Genomic DNA, 15,578 nt, shown 5'->3' with positions numbered 1-15,578 from the left:
TTGTGCATATACGGAAGATATGCGCATATACGGAAATTGTGCATATATGAAAGATATGCGCATATATTCCGTATATGCACAATTTCCTATATGCGCATATCTTCCGTAATAGAATTTGCACATATACAATGCAGATACATGAAAGAAGATATGCGCATATACAGAAGATATGCGCATATAAGGAAATTGTGCATATACAGAAGATATGTGCATATCTTCCGTATATGCACAATTTCTGTATATGGAATTTGCGTATATATGATGCAGATACATAAACGACCTGTATATACAGAAGATATGCACATATAGGAAAGTTAGGGATATACGGAGGATATGTGCATATCTTCCGTATATGCACATATTTTTGTTCATGTATCTATATCGTATATGCGCAAATTCCATATACAGAAATTGCTCATATTATGTATATGCGCAAATTTCATGTACAGAAATTGCACAATTTCTGTATATAAAATTTGCATCCATCTACAGAAATTTGGAATTTGTGCATATACGATGTAGATACATGAACGAAGATATCTGCATATACGGAAGATATGCACATATACGGAAATTGTTCATATACAAAAGATATGCACATATCTTCCATATATCCTTAATGTTCCTATATGTGCATATCTTCCGTATATGTATGTCGTTTATGTATTTGCATCGTATATGTGCAAATTCCATATACAGAAATTGCACACATACAGAAATTGTGCATATACAAAAGATATGCGCATATCTGCCGTATATGCACAATTTTCGTATATGTGCAATTTCTGTATATAGAATTTGCACATATACGATGCAGATACATAAATGACGTGCATATACAGAAGATATGAGCGTGTACGGAAATTGTGCATATATGAAAAATATTCACATATCTTCCATATATGCGTAAATTTTTTATATGTGCATATCTTCCGTGTATGCATATATGGAAGATATGCACATATATTCCGTATATCTCTAAATTTCTTTATCTTCTATGCGCATATACAGAAATTGTACATATACGAAAGAAATGTGCATATCTTCCGTATATGCACATATCTTCATTCATATATCTGCATCGTATATGCGCAAATTCCATATACAGAAATTGCCATATACTGAAATTGTGCAAATATAGAAGATATGTACTGAAATTTTGCATATACAGAAATTCTGCATATCTTCGGTATATGCACAATTTCCGTACATATCTTTTGTATATGCACAATTTCCATATATATGCGCAATTTTTGTATATGGAATTTGCGAATATATGATGTAGATACATAAACGACTTGCATATATGAAAGATATGCAAATATAGAAAAGTTAGGGATATACGGAATATATGCGTATATCTTTCGTATATGCACATATTTTTCATGTATGCACATATCTTCGTTTATTTATCTACGTCGTATATGCGCAAATTCCATAAACAGAAATTGCGCATATACCGAAACTGCACAATTTTTGTATATGAAATTTTTTCATATATGATGTAGATACATGAACGAAGATATGTGCATATACTAAAAATATTTCTGTATATGCACATATCTTCCATATATCCCTAACTTTCCTATATGTCGATATTTTCCGTATATAGACGTCATTTATATATCTGTATCATATATGCGCAAATTCCATATACAGAAATTACGCATATACGGAAATTGTGTATATACGGAAGATATGCGCATATCTTTCGTATATGCACAATTTCTGTATATGGAATTTGCGCATATACGATGTAGATATATAAACAACATACATATACAGAAGATATACACATATAGGAAAGTTAGAAATATATGGAAGCTATGCGCATATCTTCCGTATATGCACAATTTCTGTGTATGCGTATATCTTCCGTATATGCATACACGGAATAAGGAGGGGGAAAGAATATGCATGGGATTCAAGTTCTAAACATAGTTGGTTTGGGGGGGGGGGCAGGGGTAGAAATAAGGAGCTTAAGAATTAAATGATCTTTCTAGAGGATAACACTTGGGTCTTAACCCCTAAATTCCAATTCTCGAGCACAATCATCATCAACAACTACAAATCATGACACACACCCTTTTTAGGGCCTTTTAGCATCAAAGTTGGATATAGATGCTTTTGGGAGCCTTTACACATTAAGGATGGGTCACAATGCCTTAAACATGGGTAAGGAAGGAAAACAAGTTCCTTAAGATATTATTGAATCTTCTCAAGCTCAAGAGCCTTGAATGAGTCCTTGAACCACTATATGAATTATTTTTAGGCATTTTTTGTAAGCCTTTGAGTGGGATACAAGGGCCATGAGTTGGTTTTGTGAATTGAAAATAGGTATGGATGTCTAAACATGGTCAGGGGGGTAAATAAGGGATTTTATCCCTAATTGAACATTCTCTTACCTGAGAACCATGAACAATCCTTTTACATAACAACATAAGTAACATTTACATTGGTTGGGGAGTAAAAAAGAAACATTAATCCATATGCATAACTTCTCTCACTCAAGCACCATGAACACATTCTCATACCACCACATAAGAGAAATATGGTTTGCAAGGCCTTGACTCAAGAACCATGAAAGAACCATGAACATGTTTTTAGAGCACCACATAGGATAGTGGATGGTTATTAATGCCTTACTGAACATTTTAAATCTTAAGACCATAAAAAACACTTAGAAACCATGAATTGAGCCCTTTATAGGGAGTCCTTGACATTTGAGTTGAATATGTGCACCACTATGAGGTCTTAGACATCATGGATGGTCTCTAGTTGGTGACCATATCTATAGGAGGGAAATAAGATCGTTTATACCTATACCTTGGTTCTTAGGATCAAGCGCCATGGATAATTCCTCAAACCTCCACATCTAACATCTGTTGGTTATAAATGTGATCTATGAGTACGATGAATAGGTTATTTATGCACTAAGAACATGTTTATATGTCTAAACAAGGTCATGGGAGACGAATAATGGGCCTTATACCTTAAGAAATTATTTTCAATCTCAAACACCATGAAAAAAACATAATACCCATGGAGCTTCTAAGGCTATAATGATGAACATGTTCTTAAACAACCTCATGAGATCCTTGTATGACATCTTTGGGTTACTGGAGAGATATGGATGCCATGAACCATAAAACATGCCTTGAATGAAAATGTCTGTTGGGCCCACCTGATGAACCATTCTTAGGTCCATGGTTGGGGTTCCTTAGCAACTAAGTAGGAAATGGTTGCCTTAGGTAGCTTTTATTTACTATAAATATGTCGCAAGATCTAAATATGGTTAGTGGAAAACAAGGGTATTAAGACATAAATGAGCCTTCTAGAGCTTAAGTTCTACGATTAGGAGAGGTAATAATTTCTTCCTTAGGCTATAAAAACCACTTCGTCATCTCAATTATAATGAAAAACAATTGTAAGCTAGAACACCAATAATATCTAGGGAAGTTTTGGGATCAATGTTGGATATAGATGCCAATAGGAGTCTTTGTGCATCGAGGATTTGTTGCAAGACTATGAACATGGTAAAGGAAAAACTTCCATAAGATATTATTGAATCTTCTTGGGATCAAGAGCCTTAGATGATTCATAGAACCAACACATCAATCTTTGATATGGGTTTTTGGTAGGCCTTTGAGCGGAATATGGGTGCCATGAATAGGTTTTATGCAATGGAAATGGGTTTGGATGCCTAAACATGATTAAGTGGGTAAAAAAGGGTCTTGACCCATAATTGAACCATGTGAAGCTCCAGTATTATGAATATACCCTACACATAATGACACAAGATGTCACTAAGGGGTCTTTGCCCTAAGAGTTGGATATGGGTGGCACTAATATGTTTCATGCATTATGGTTGGATATTGATGCTTTGAACATATATTTGGTATAGAAAAAAAACTCCCAACCTTGATATTAGTCAAGGGAGGGAAATAACAAGATCATTCCATAAATAACCACTACATGAGGGCCCAGATGGTTTGTGGGTCCTTATCATCATCAAACATTGAAAATAATTATCTTCAAATGTTATTGAAGCTTTTCATGATCAAGAGCCTTGAACAAATACTTAAATGAATAAACATGAACTTTGTAGGGTTTCTTTGGCCTCTTAGTAGGATACATGTACCATGGGTTTGTTTGGGCATCTGAAATGTGGGTCAAGGAATAAACATGGTGAAGGGGTAAACAATGAAATGAATCCCTAATTGAACCTTCTCAAACATAAGCACCATGAACGACACCAATAAGCAATGACAAATGCCCTCTCTAAGGGGTTTTGCACATGTAAGTTGAATATTGGTGGAATTATTTTGTCTTAGGTATCATAGATGAATCTTAGGTTCATGCCATAGTTGAGGGAGGGAAAGAAGAGACTCTAGCCCTAAATTTTCTTCTCATGCTAAAGGGTGAATCCATAAATATATGAACAACTTTTTAGTGAAATGTGGGAATGAAAAATTGATGTTTCACATTTTCTTTTTTAAAATTGAAACCTTCAAACTCATATATTTGAATGAATAAGTAATCCTTGATATTTAAATAAAAACAATTGAAAACATATTTTTTATTATTTTTTTGAAGTGAATAAATTAAAGACAAATTTTTTTTCCCAAAATTGCATTTCACCTTTTACCTAAAATGTAAAACCAATAACACTCCTCTTTTGAATAAGAAAACATTTATAGAGTGCACACACATATTTTTAAATGTTTTAGTTGTGTAGTTTTAGAGATATCTTTTTGTCTTTGGGGGGCTTGACTATTCGATAAAATTATATGTATAAGTTTTAGAATGATAAAAATGAGAAAATGAGAAAGTTTTGTCATTGGATAGAGAATTCAATGATGAATATATATGCATCAAGTCCACCACTTTCCATAGAAGAGATGAAAGAATTTCACCCATTGAAAAAGATGAAGTTCCATGAAAGCTCACAAAAATGGCGAAGGATTATTAATTTTGAAGCCCTTTATCAATGTCTAAGTCTCAATCACATTTTTTAAAATTCCTTAAAAGCTCTCAACTGTGGTATTTTAAAACCCTTAATTAAGGTTATTTTCAAATATATAATTGTTTTTAGTTTAAAAGTCTTGATTGATGTTTTAAGCCCTCGATTAAGGTTTCAAAACTTGTTCAAGGGTTAAAAACTTGATTAAGATAAAATATTGATTGAGGGTCCACATAAGCCATTTTCATGTGCATGGCTTGCCAAAAAGTGGGATTGATATTCCTAAGTTCACAGTGAAGTGCCATGGAAATCCTCAAACATGCAGATTAGATCTTTGTTGGTTATCATTTGCTTCCAAGGGTGATGTGGGCACCATTAATAAGTTGGTCACCAAGAATGCATCTAGATATATAACCAAGATTGTGAGAAACAAGAACAACCTTATGCTCTAAATGATTCTTATCTCCATTGCTACGAAAAAAACCTAAAATCAACCAAATATTGCATACCATGTGCACATTTTCAATATGAGTTATTTACCAAGGGACACTATGTGTTTTCGGTGATATTAATGGGTCTTTCCATCTTGATAATAGTTAATAAAGTATAATAAGGGCCTTTGGAATTTAACAAAGGCTATTGGGCTTGAGCATGGTGAAATATGCATTGACACACCACATAGGACCTTTCTATGGGATGCTTTCTCTCTAAGTGAGATATGGTTGTCATTATTTGGTTTTGGGAATCAATGTTGGATCTAAAAGCCTAGACCATGGTCAAAAAGGAATACAAGGTCCTTATGTGGGAAAATAAACCTTCTAGGTTGCAAGTATTATTAACATGGTATTCAACCATGACACATGTCCTCTCTATAGAGTCTCTAACACCCATGTAGTATTCCTTTTGTCATTAGGCATAGAAGGGATGGGCCTAAGCTCTTGACTATGCCTAGGAGAGAAAAGTAGGTCCTAATGCTAATGATTTGCGTTTGAAACATAAGTCCTAATAATAAAGGAAAGGAAGACTCACATAGTTATGAATTTATGTAATAAAACACATGAGTATTACTATTAATGCATGTGCATTCTTGTATATTCCAAAAATGGTGGGCTTGCCTCTTTTCCTATATATGTTAGATGAGTCAGCTACTTTGTTTTTAGCTTCAAATTAACAAACCTTGTTGTTCAATATGCATAATAAAAAACAAATACATTTTTTAACAACATATTCTTATCGCTAATTTCCACCATATATTTTAGATATTATCTACATGTTCATCAATGATGAAATTGTGCACTCATTAAATATTTGTATGAAGATACACGATATTTGCTCATTTCAATACAAAATACATGAGCATATAGAATAAAAAGTAACATACCACAAATAGAAGAATGCAATTTTTTTAATTTATCAAATTTCCATAAATGAAAGTGATATATATTCCAAAAACCAAACTACTTTTCATTTCATATCCTAATAAGTTGTGCAAGTACATATAATAAATCCTAGTCAATAGATTGTTTTTTTTCTAGATTTCTATTACAACTAAACTGTCATGATGGGGAAGCATTAACTTGCATCATGCCAACCAAATACATAAAATGACATAAGAGATCATAGCATAAACAATGTAATACAAATATGAGTTCAAAAGTTAATTCTAGAAGAGGAGTGGTTCAAGTTTAATGCACAAAGTCCAAGTGGAGCCATTAGAGAATTTTTTAGTTTTAAAATGAGCCTCAAAACAAAAATGTACAACCAAAATCAAATTTATAAGAACTAATATGATTCAAGATGATGATGATGATGTCAATCATGGGGGATGGTTCACCATTTTTGGAGTAAAAAAGTAAAAAAATTAAAGAATAAAAAAAAATAAAAAACACTTTTTCAATTCATATTTTCAACTTATCTCCCTACGATTTTACTCAAAATTAGAGCCAGATCACTCATTGGATTTGGAATTTAATTCCTCTTCTAAGGAGTACACACTTTTTCATGTATTTCTCATTTTTCATATAGCAGGGTCCATCAAAAGTATGCAACATGGGCATTCTTTGGATGAAGAATTAAATTCCACATCTAATGAGTGCTTCCGCTGGAAATTTTAGTAAAACTGTATGGAGATAAGTTGAAAATACGAGTTGAAAAAGTAGTTTTTTTCCCCTCTAAAATTTGATGATGTAATATAATCTTATTTTATTATTTCCACTATTATTATATTAATATTGTTTAATAGGCCCATTTTAAACCTCAAAATTTCTCTAATGCTTGAGAGATAAGTTATGGAAATATGCTAAACTTGTTTAGATTTAAAGGTCGAAATGCTTATATCAATTGCCTATAGTCCCGACTCCCTTTCTCATTTCAGGAGAAGCAACAAGGCCTTATTGACCCTATAACAAAATGGAAAATAATTTTTTCTTTGTATGATATTACAAACACTAATTTAATATGAATGTTTTTTATTAGATTAGCATTTACTATGTAGAAGTTTCACAAAAGAAGCATGTCCTTCTTGTCGCCAACTAGAGATCATTTGAAATTTATTTTGGAATCATCATTATGCCTATTGGTATTGCAATTTTATTTAGAACAAGTTGAAGTACACTTTCCTGAGTAAGATCCACTAGAAAGGAACTCTATTAGGGAATGAGGATTCCATTGAAGTGAAATATAATAACATAATATACTTCCCTAATGGAAACATATATGATCTTCACTCAAAACAAGGTTATATTTTCTAGAATTAATATGGTTATCTTGACCATATACATGAGATTGCCTTTCACTATTAGTGATGCTTTTTATATATTGTCTCAAATCAAAAGATAAGTATCTTGACAATAGACATTCATGAATGACTACCTTTAATGCCATGGATGCCCAAAAGATAAATATCTTGACAATAGACATTGAAGAACGACTACCTTTAATGCTATGGATGTCCCTTCTACCTGTAATGCTAAATTTCATGTTTAAAATCTATAAATTGTATATGACAACTAAAACTAAAACTGGAAATTAAATTCCACTAACAATTTATCTATTTATGATTAAATTTTTAAATTAACAATTAATTTCTAGAAATAAACATTACAAATATGATCTTTATGAGATGTAAAATGACTACTTCTTAATACAAAACTATGTTTTGCGCATTAGATTTGAAGCACTACATATATGTCATTTCTTAAGTCTACTTGTCTCAACCTTATATCCAATATGTTAACTTCTATTATATGTCAACAACATATATAAATGAACATAAAACATCATAATGTTTTAAGGCTTTAACTATAATAATAAATGAATCTAAAAATTCAATATATTTGAGATAGAATGTATTCTCATTTAGATTTTAGTACTTGAATTATTTTAATTAGTTAAATATTTTTTAAAAATTAAAAATAAAACAAAAAATGTATGATTTCAATTTTGAAATTAATTTAGGTTTTAAGACTTTAACTACAATAATAAATGAAACTAAAAATTTAGTATATTTTAGATAGAATGTATTCTTTTGTAGATTTTAGTACTTGAATTATATTAATTAGTTAAATATTTTTTAAAAATAAAAATGTATGATTTTGAAATTTATTTATATAACAAAAATTAATTCATATAATTTAACTTATTATGGTTTAATTATATATTTTATGAATTTTAATTATTTTAAATTCAATTTATTAAGATGAAATTCACACTAATTTATTTTACTATGCCATTATTTTTTAACATTTTCTAATTATTATTAATTTTATTTAAAATTTTAAAAACAATTTAAAATTATAAATATAAGGTTGAAATATTTGATGGATTAAGAATTTTTATTTCAAAATAATGAATATTATAATTTCATTGATAATTACATCGCTCTATTCCTAAAATCCTAAAATTAAAATTTTAACTGGTTAAAAATATTATGTTTTATAAATGTGAATTGTTTTTCAATTTAATTTATTACTTTTACATAAACAACAATACAACTCTATTTAATTGGAAAAAAACATAAAAATAAAAATAAAAATTAATGAGATCTATAAATATAGAAAAAGGCCATATAACATATGCAAATTTATTTAAAACACTTCTAATACAAACCTACCTTAAACATTTTTTAAAAGAGACTAAAAATAGTTGAAAATCCCAGGTTAATTTACACTGATACTAAATTATCTCTTAACATTAATAATGCAATTTCATCTATATCTACTTTAATTTAAAAACAAATTAACAAATTTATGAATGTCAATTCAGAAATTAAAATATTTATAAATGTCATTTCAGAAGCCCATATACATATTCCTATAAAATATTTTTGGAAAAAAAAAATCGGAGATAGCTTACCTTGAGCGGCATAATAATTAGCATTTCATGAACAATACAAGTCGCATCGAAAATCCCAAATATATGTAAACTATGTCTTTATTTAAAATTCATGGTACAATGACATCTATGACACTGCACAGCTATCCATCATGTCTGATGGAACATACTGGACGTATTACACACCAATTGGAGAGACGGCCACTATATAAGAGATTCTATTGATTCAGGTGTGGCAGCTGCTCGTGCTGCACTGGCAGTTTGGTCGAAACTTGCAGTCGTTCTCTAGAGATACATCTGTAGCATGCCTGTTTACCCCAAACCCAAATAAATTCAAATATCGTGTCATTCTGAAACCATAGAAATGAAACTTATAACAACTACATATAATGCAATACCCCATTTCATAAGTGGTCTCCACAATATGGTCCATCTTGAAGCCCTTTTTACTGTGAAAGAAAACAACCGAAAATCGAACGAGCTCAGACGTAGCTAGATTTGAAATTGTGACAAACGACTTGAAAGTTGAAAAGGGAAAGGAAGAGTGATTGATAGAAATCGAGATTAAAAGAAAATTGTAAAGAGAGGAGTAGACAACATACATGTAGTGGCTCTTGTCAGCGCAGTCACAATTTACTTAGTCGCTTGACATGTTCGCAACAATAATTATCGCATAAACTAATTCCTTCGCACGTAACTTCTCAAGTGCTCGCTTACCTTCTCAAGGTTTCCTCGCCCACCAATATACAGTAGAACATCAACAAAATCAGATTGATTAGCGGTTTCCCTACACTGCTCTACATGACGGTGCTCTTCGATGATATTGCTAATGAAAGATCTCATGCATGGCACCAGGCGGGCACAATGAGCATTGATTCGAACCTGCATCCAGAGTTGCAGCTGCCCATGATATTGTTCAGCAGTATTAGGGGTCATTTAGATAAAAGAAACTCTAGATGAAAGAGCATGCATCAAAACAATTATATGATAAAAAGGCGAGACAATTGATTTCAAAATAGGGCGGAACAACAAATTTAAAATTCAAATGAAAGGAATCGCAATTGCATCAGACACTAATATATCATGAAGATCACCTGAAAGCTCTGACCCTGTCACAAAGTTCAACCATTTCTTACTCTTCACAAATTCAAGACAAGGCCATAATACAACCCATTGAAAACAGCGCTGATGCTGGCAGCCATGACTTTAAAAGAAGCAACTACTACCACCAGAACCAGTAACAACAAAGGTATTAGATAGAGGAGAATAACTCCAACAGTCCCAAGAGGAACTTTATAGGGCTGAGCAAGTCCTGGCTTCTTGATTCTTAAACATATAAAGGCAACAAACTCTGCAAACATACCAAAGCAATAGAGATAATTCTCAGCTGCTACAATTTCTTGAAAACTCAATGAAATTCCAGAAGCAGAAAACATAATGGCCAGAAGAGGAGTTCCATATCTTGATCTGACAGCAAATAGAGTAGGAAGCATGCCTGATTGTCCCATGCCAAGAAGCTGAAAAGAATCAATGCTCATTTCAATTTAAAAAATTTATGTGGCACAACCCACCCTCTCACATTTCATTCCAAGCGGGACTGTGAGTTTGAAATTTTGAGAGGGACTGCGAGTTTGAAATTTTTAGCGGGACTACGAGTTTGAAATCTTGTGCGCGGAGGTTTAGTTGAATGTGTGTAGGTGGACAATGCATTTTCATTAACTACATCCACTCGCATTCAGTACATCCAAGTGATTAAGTCAGAGCGGAGGAGCCTGTCAGAGCGGGAGTGGTGGTGGAGCCTAAGTTGGAGCGGAGGAGCTTGTGAGAGTGGGAGCGGTGGTGGAGCCTGCCGCAGTCAGAGCTATGGAAACAGACAAAATGATGTATGGGCATGTATCTTACCATGCACACACGGAATCGAAATTTGTTAGCCAGAGAAGTGATGCACACGGATTGACAGCCAAGGGAACATGTGATGACGTAAGGGGGGCTGTAAGGACGTAGCATTTATGTTTCTATGGAGGTGGAAATAGAGCTGACTGTTTTTGGGGTCTAGTTTGAGGGGTGGCCCAGATGTACCAGCGACAATGACGTATGCAGTGAACACTTGACACAAAGGGATAGAGATACCAAAGAGAATAAAGATGAACTTTATATGAAATAGCTTATGTTGCAAAAACAAATGAGACTTAGACATTCTAAATATGCCTCTCCTCCTACGTGTTCAAATTTTATTTGGATGAGAGCAACTATCCAATTGTGTTTTAAAGACAATGTCATATGTAGAAGACTCAATACTGGGGATTCAGGAATAGAGGATAAAGATAGAGATGTTTATGAAACAGCATGTATTTCAAAAAATGAAGGAGATTGAAACCATCTAAATATGCCAGTCTTTTAGTAGGTTCGAAATTTCATTGAATAAGGAAAATTATACAAAATTCATGTTGTTTGGAATTAGTTAAAATTTGTATAATCAATAAGAATGTTTGAAGCTGGGCATTTTGGTAGAGCATCATGATTGTCGTAAATAGGTTTTGATTTTATATCGGGCATCAAATGGTATCAGATCCAAGTTAAGCTCTAAGCATGATTATTAGTTCACAAGAAGTTTCTATAAAATGTGGTGGTGGAAGGACTTGAGAGAGGCGGGTTAAGAAAAATATTGGAAGGTAACTTGTGGAAAACTAAGTACAAGGTAAGCAAATTGCAAGAATGTTACTACCAAGAGGAGAAATAGAAAAAAGAGGTGCTAGGAATCCAGCCATGCAGAAATTTAGAAAGAGGGCAAAAGAATTGAAGAAAGGAAAATTTGGGTATTTTTAAATAGACAAAGAAACAAAGGAAGAGATTGAAAAAGTTTGGTTTCATTTGGAACACCAACGCTTAGAGGCCAACACCATCATATAGGGGTTGTTTCCCGAATAGAGGGTGGTTCGATCGATGTCCCTATCTGAGCACGATCTCTCATTACCCTTTTCTACCTTTCAAAATATTCCTATTCTTGCATGGTGAAAAAGATAATCTAGAGATGGATTCAACTTCTGCTATCTAAATCGAAAGGGTGATCATCAATTTATTATGTTTTTTATTATAATAATGAAAATGTATCTGGTCATTTTGGGAATGGTTATTAAGGTAAGATTTTGGAGGATTTTCCTTCCATTCACTATTAGAGGAGGAAAAACCACTCCCTTCAACAGATGGATGGATGGACGGGCTGGCCAACCCGCATCTTATTCCTTATTAGAAGAAGATGCGAATTTCTTGCCATTGACAAAGACTGAGATGTCAACCACATCCAATTCCCCTATTTTAATCGCCTATTGATACTCTGGGCAATGAATTTCTTTCCATTGACCAAGACTAAGATGTCAACAACATCCAATTCCCCTATTTTAATCGCTTATGGATACTATGGGCACAGGTTGAAGATGGGTCCTTTGATAGGACGAATAATGACTGATCTTGCTCGCACAAGAGAAGCTCATGGTGTCTGCCTGCAATATTTTTCAATTGAACATTTTCTTCAAAATCTGCAGGGTAATCCCAAAGAATATGAGGAACAATTTTCTCCTTATCTGTGTACCACATCGTCATAAAGGTACAAATCTACTGAAAATAATCATTACACTACTTGAATTTGATATTGTTCATTTCAGCTTTCCTTGATGAACTAGCATTTTCTATGGGTTAGATTCAAAGTGAACGGAAGTATATGTAAATGTTTATAAAAATCACTACTTTTCTTAAGATCAGAGTCACAGTGGATATGCTAACTCTCATTGCTTATATGGCGCAGGGAATCTTTTGTGACTGTCCTTTGGCTCTATGATATATATGTTCTCCCAAAAATAAAGATCATTATGCCTTTTTATTTGTTTAAGCTAGCAACTACATCAAATGCTTGTCTATGTAAAAGAATCAAAATAATCAAAGGAGCTTAACGTGCTTGTCATTTTATTGGAAGCAGCAATACATTAGTATGTTAGACATATTTTCATTCAGGATCTTTATGATTATGTTTCATGATGACTGAAGATGGAAAATTAGTTTTGCTTCTATGAATTGTCATTTTCCATTATCCAACAGATACTAAGCATTGCAATACATGCTTTTAAATCAAATTTTCAAAGAGATAACTTTAAACATGCCATTTTTTGGATTTGTAATTGCAACTATTACTAGAATCCAACCATGTAATTGTTGGTGAAATTGCAATAATTTATTGTTGGAATTACATTTTGAATGTATAAATGGGTTCAACTTTTTGAAAAATCCCCTTAAATCTGGATTTTGCAATCTCAATCACTAATATTTTCAATTCCAACAAATCTTCTAAAATTTCACCAAATTTTGAGAAAACTAATTAGAACAATGTTTTGTACATTGGTTGGCTTCATGTTCTGAACTATTCTGAGGAGAATATTAGCACACTTTTTGGAATATTAACATACTTACTTTGTGATTATGATCTTTTTATTTATCCACGTTCACTTTAATTAAGCAAATGTTTCTATGAAAAGAAATTGTGGGCCTTCATTGGAGACACATTACCTATATTGTTTTCTTATACTTGTTTAAGCTTAAACACTAGAACTACAAATTCTAGTTTTATCCTTATCTGTGTACCATATCGTCATAAAGGTACAAATCTATTGAAAATAATCATTATACTACTTGAATTTGATATTGTTCATTTCAACTTTCCTTGATGAACTGGCATTTTCTGTGGGTTAGATTCAGAGTGAATGGAAGTATATGTAAATGTTTATACAAATCACTACTCTTCTTAAGATCAGAGTCATAGTGGATATGCTAGATCTCCTTGCTTATATGGCGAAGGGAATCTTTTGTGACTATCCTTTGGCTCTATTATATATATGTTCCTTCAAAAATAAAGATCATTATGCCTTTTTCTCTGTTGAAGCTAGGAACTACATCAAATGCTCGTCTATGTAAAAGAATCAAAACAACCAAAGGATCTTAGAGTGCTTTTCATTTTATCAGAAACAACAGTAGATTAGGGTGTTAGAAATATTTTCATTCAGGACCATTATGAATAGGTTTCATAATGACTGAAGATGGAAAATTAGTATTGTTTCTATGAATTGTCGTTTTCCATTATCTAGCAGATACATAACATTGCAGTACATGCTTTTAAATCAATTTTTCAAAGAGATAAGTTTAAACATGATATTTTTGGGATTTGTAATTACAACTATTACTAGAATCCAGCCTTGTAATTGTTGGTGAAATTGCAACCTTTTATTGTTGGAATTGCATTTTGGAATGTATAAATGGGTTCACGTTTTTTAAAATCCCCTTAAACCTGGGTTGTGCAATATCAATCACTAATATTTGCAATTCCAACAAATCTTCTAAAATTTCACCCAATTTTGAGAAAACTGATCAGAACAATGTTCCCAAAAAAAATTAAAAATAAGAATGCTTACTACACTTCTTTTCAAACATTTACCAATAATATTCCCTGTTGAATTTTGTCTTGCAAGCATCCCCTTAGGTTTTATTATTCTTTTTTTACTAGAATTCAAGATTCTTTAGGAACTTTTCACTGAGATATTATCAGACAGTCTGCTACTAACCCCATTGACCCCATCTCATTAAAATATATGAATCCTTGCACTATTTGTACATTGGTTGGCTTCATGTTCTGAACTGTTCAGAGGAGAATATTAGCACACTTTTCTGGAATATTAACATACTAACTTTGTGATTATGATCTTTTTCTTTATCCACGTTCACCTTAACTAAGCCAATGTTTCTATGGAAAGAAATTGTGGGCCTTCATTAGAGAGAAATTACCTATATTTATTTCTTATACTTGTTTAATCTTAAACCCTAGCACTGCTCCGTGCATTATCTTATATGATTTTGTTTGATGATGCAGTAGGTTCAAGAGTATTTTGTGAATTATATGATGAATGACAGCTTGGGAATGATAGCCAATTCTCATACTGCATTTTCTGACCAAGAGCCGAGTATGGCTTAGAGTGCAAGTTGTCTATAGTTAACTGAGCTATTTTCAAAAGCAGTTGATTTTCTGAAAACTGGTATTCCTGTGCAGGTTCCTGCCAATTTACACCAAAAAGAATTTCTTGATTTCATGGAGAAAGAGGATAAACCAACATATTAATCAAAATGTGTACAAGCATCACAGACTCTTTGTATAAGCTCATTCACAGAGGAAGTTGTTTGGAAGGCATATGACAATGATTTGGAGGTGGAGGGATTTGAAATCTACCTTAGTGAAGCTCTAGTG

At 32.5% G+C, this 15,578-nt stretch overlaps 1 pseudogene; it reads right to left on the bottom strand.

The window, feature by feature from the left end:
- Positions 1-10,434: 10,434 nt before the first annotated feature.
- Positions 10,435-10,833, bottom strand: LOC149170768 (putative polyamine transporter At1g31830 pseudogene; annotated as a pseudogene).
- Between the last annotated feature and the right edge of the window lie 4,745 nt (positions 10,834-15,578).

Source organism: Pinus tabuliformis, chromosome 4_2, assembly GCF_031772625.1.
Source record: "Pinus tabuliformis cultivar Carrire ecotype Pingquan chromosome 4_2, CPIR1, whole genome shotgun sequence".
NCBI lineage: Eukaryota > Viridiplantae > Streptophyta > Pinopsida > Pinales > Pinaceae > Pinus > Pinus tabuliformis.
The sequence above is the reverse complement of the archived record's forward strand: the minus strand, read 5'-3'. Positions and strand labels throughout refer to the sequence as shown.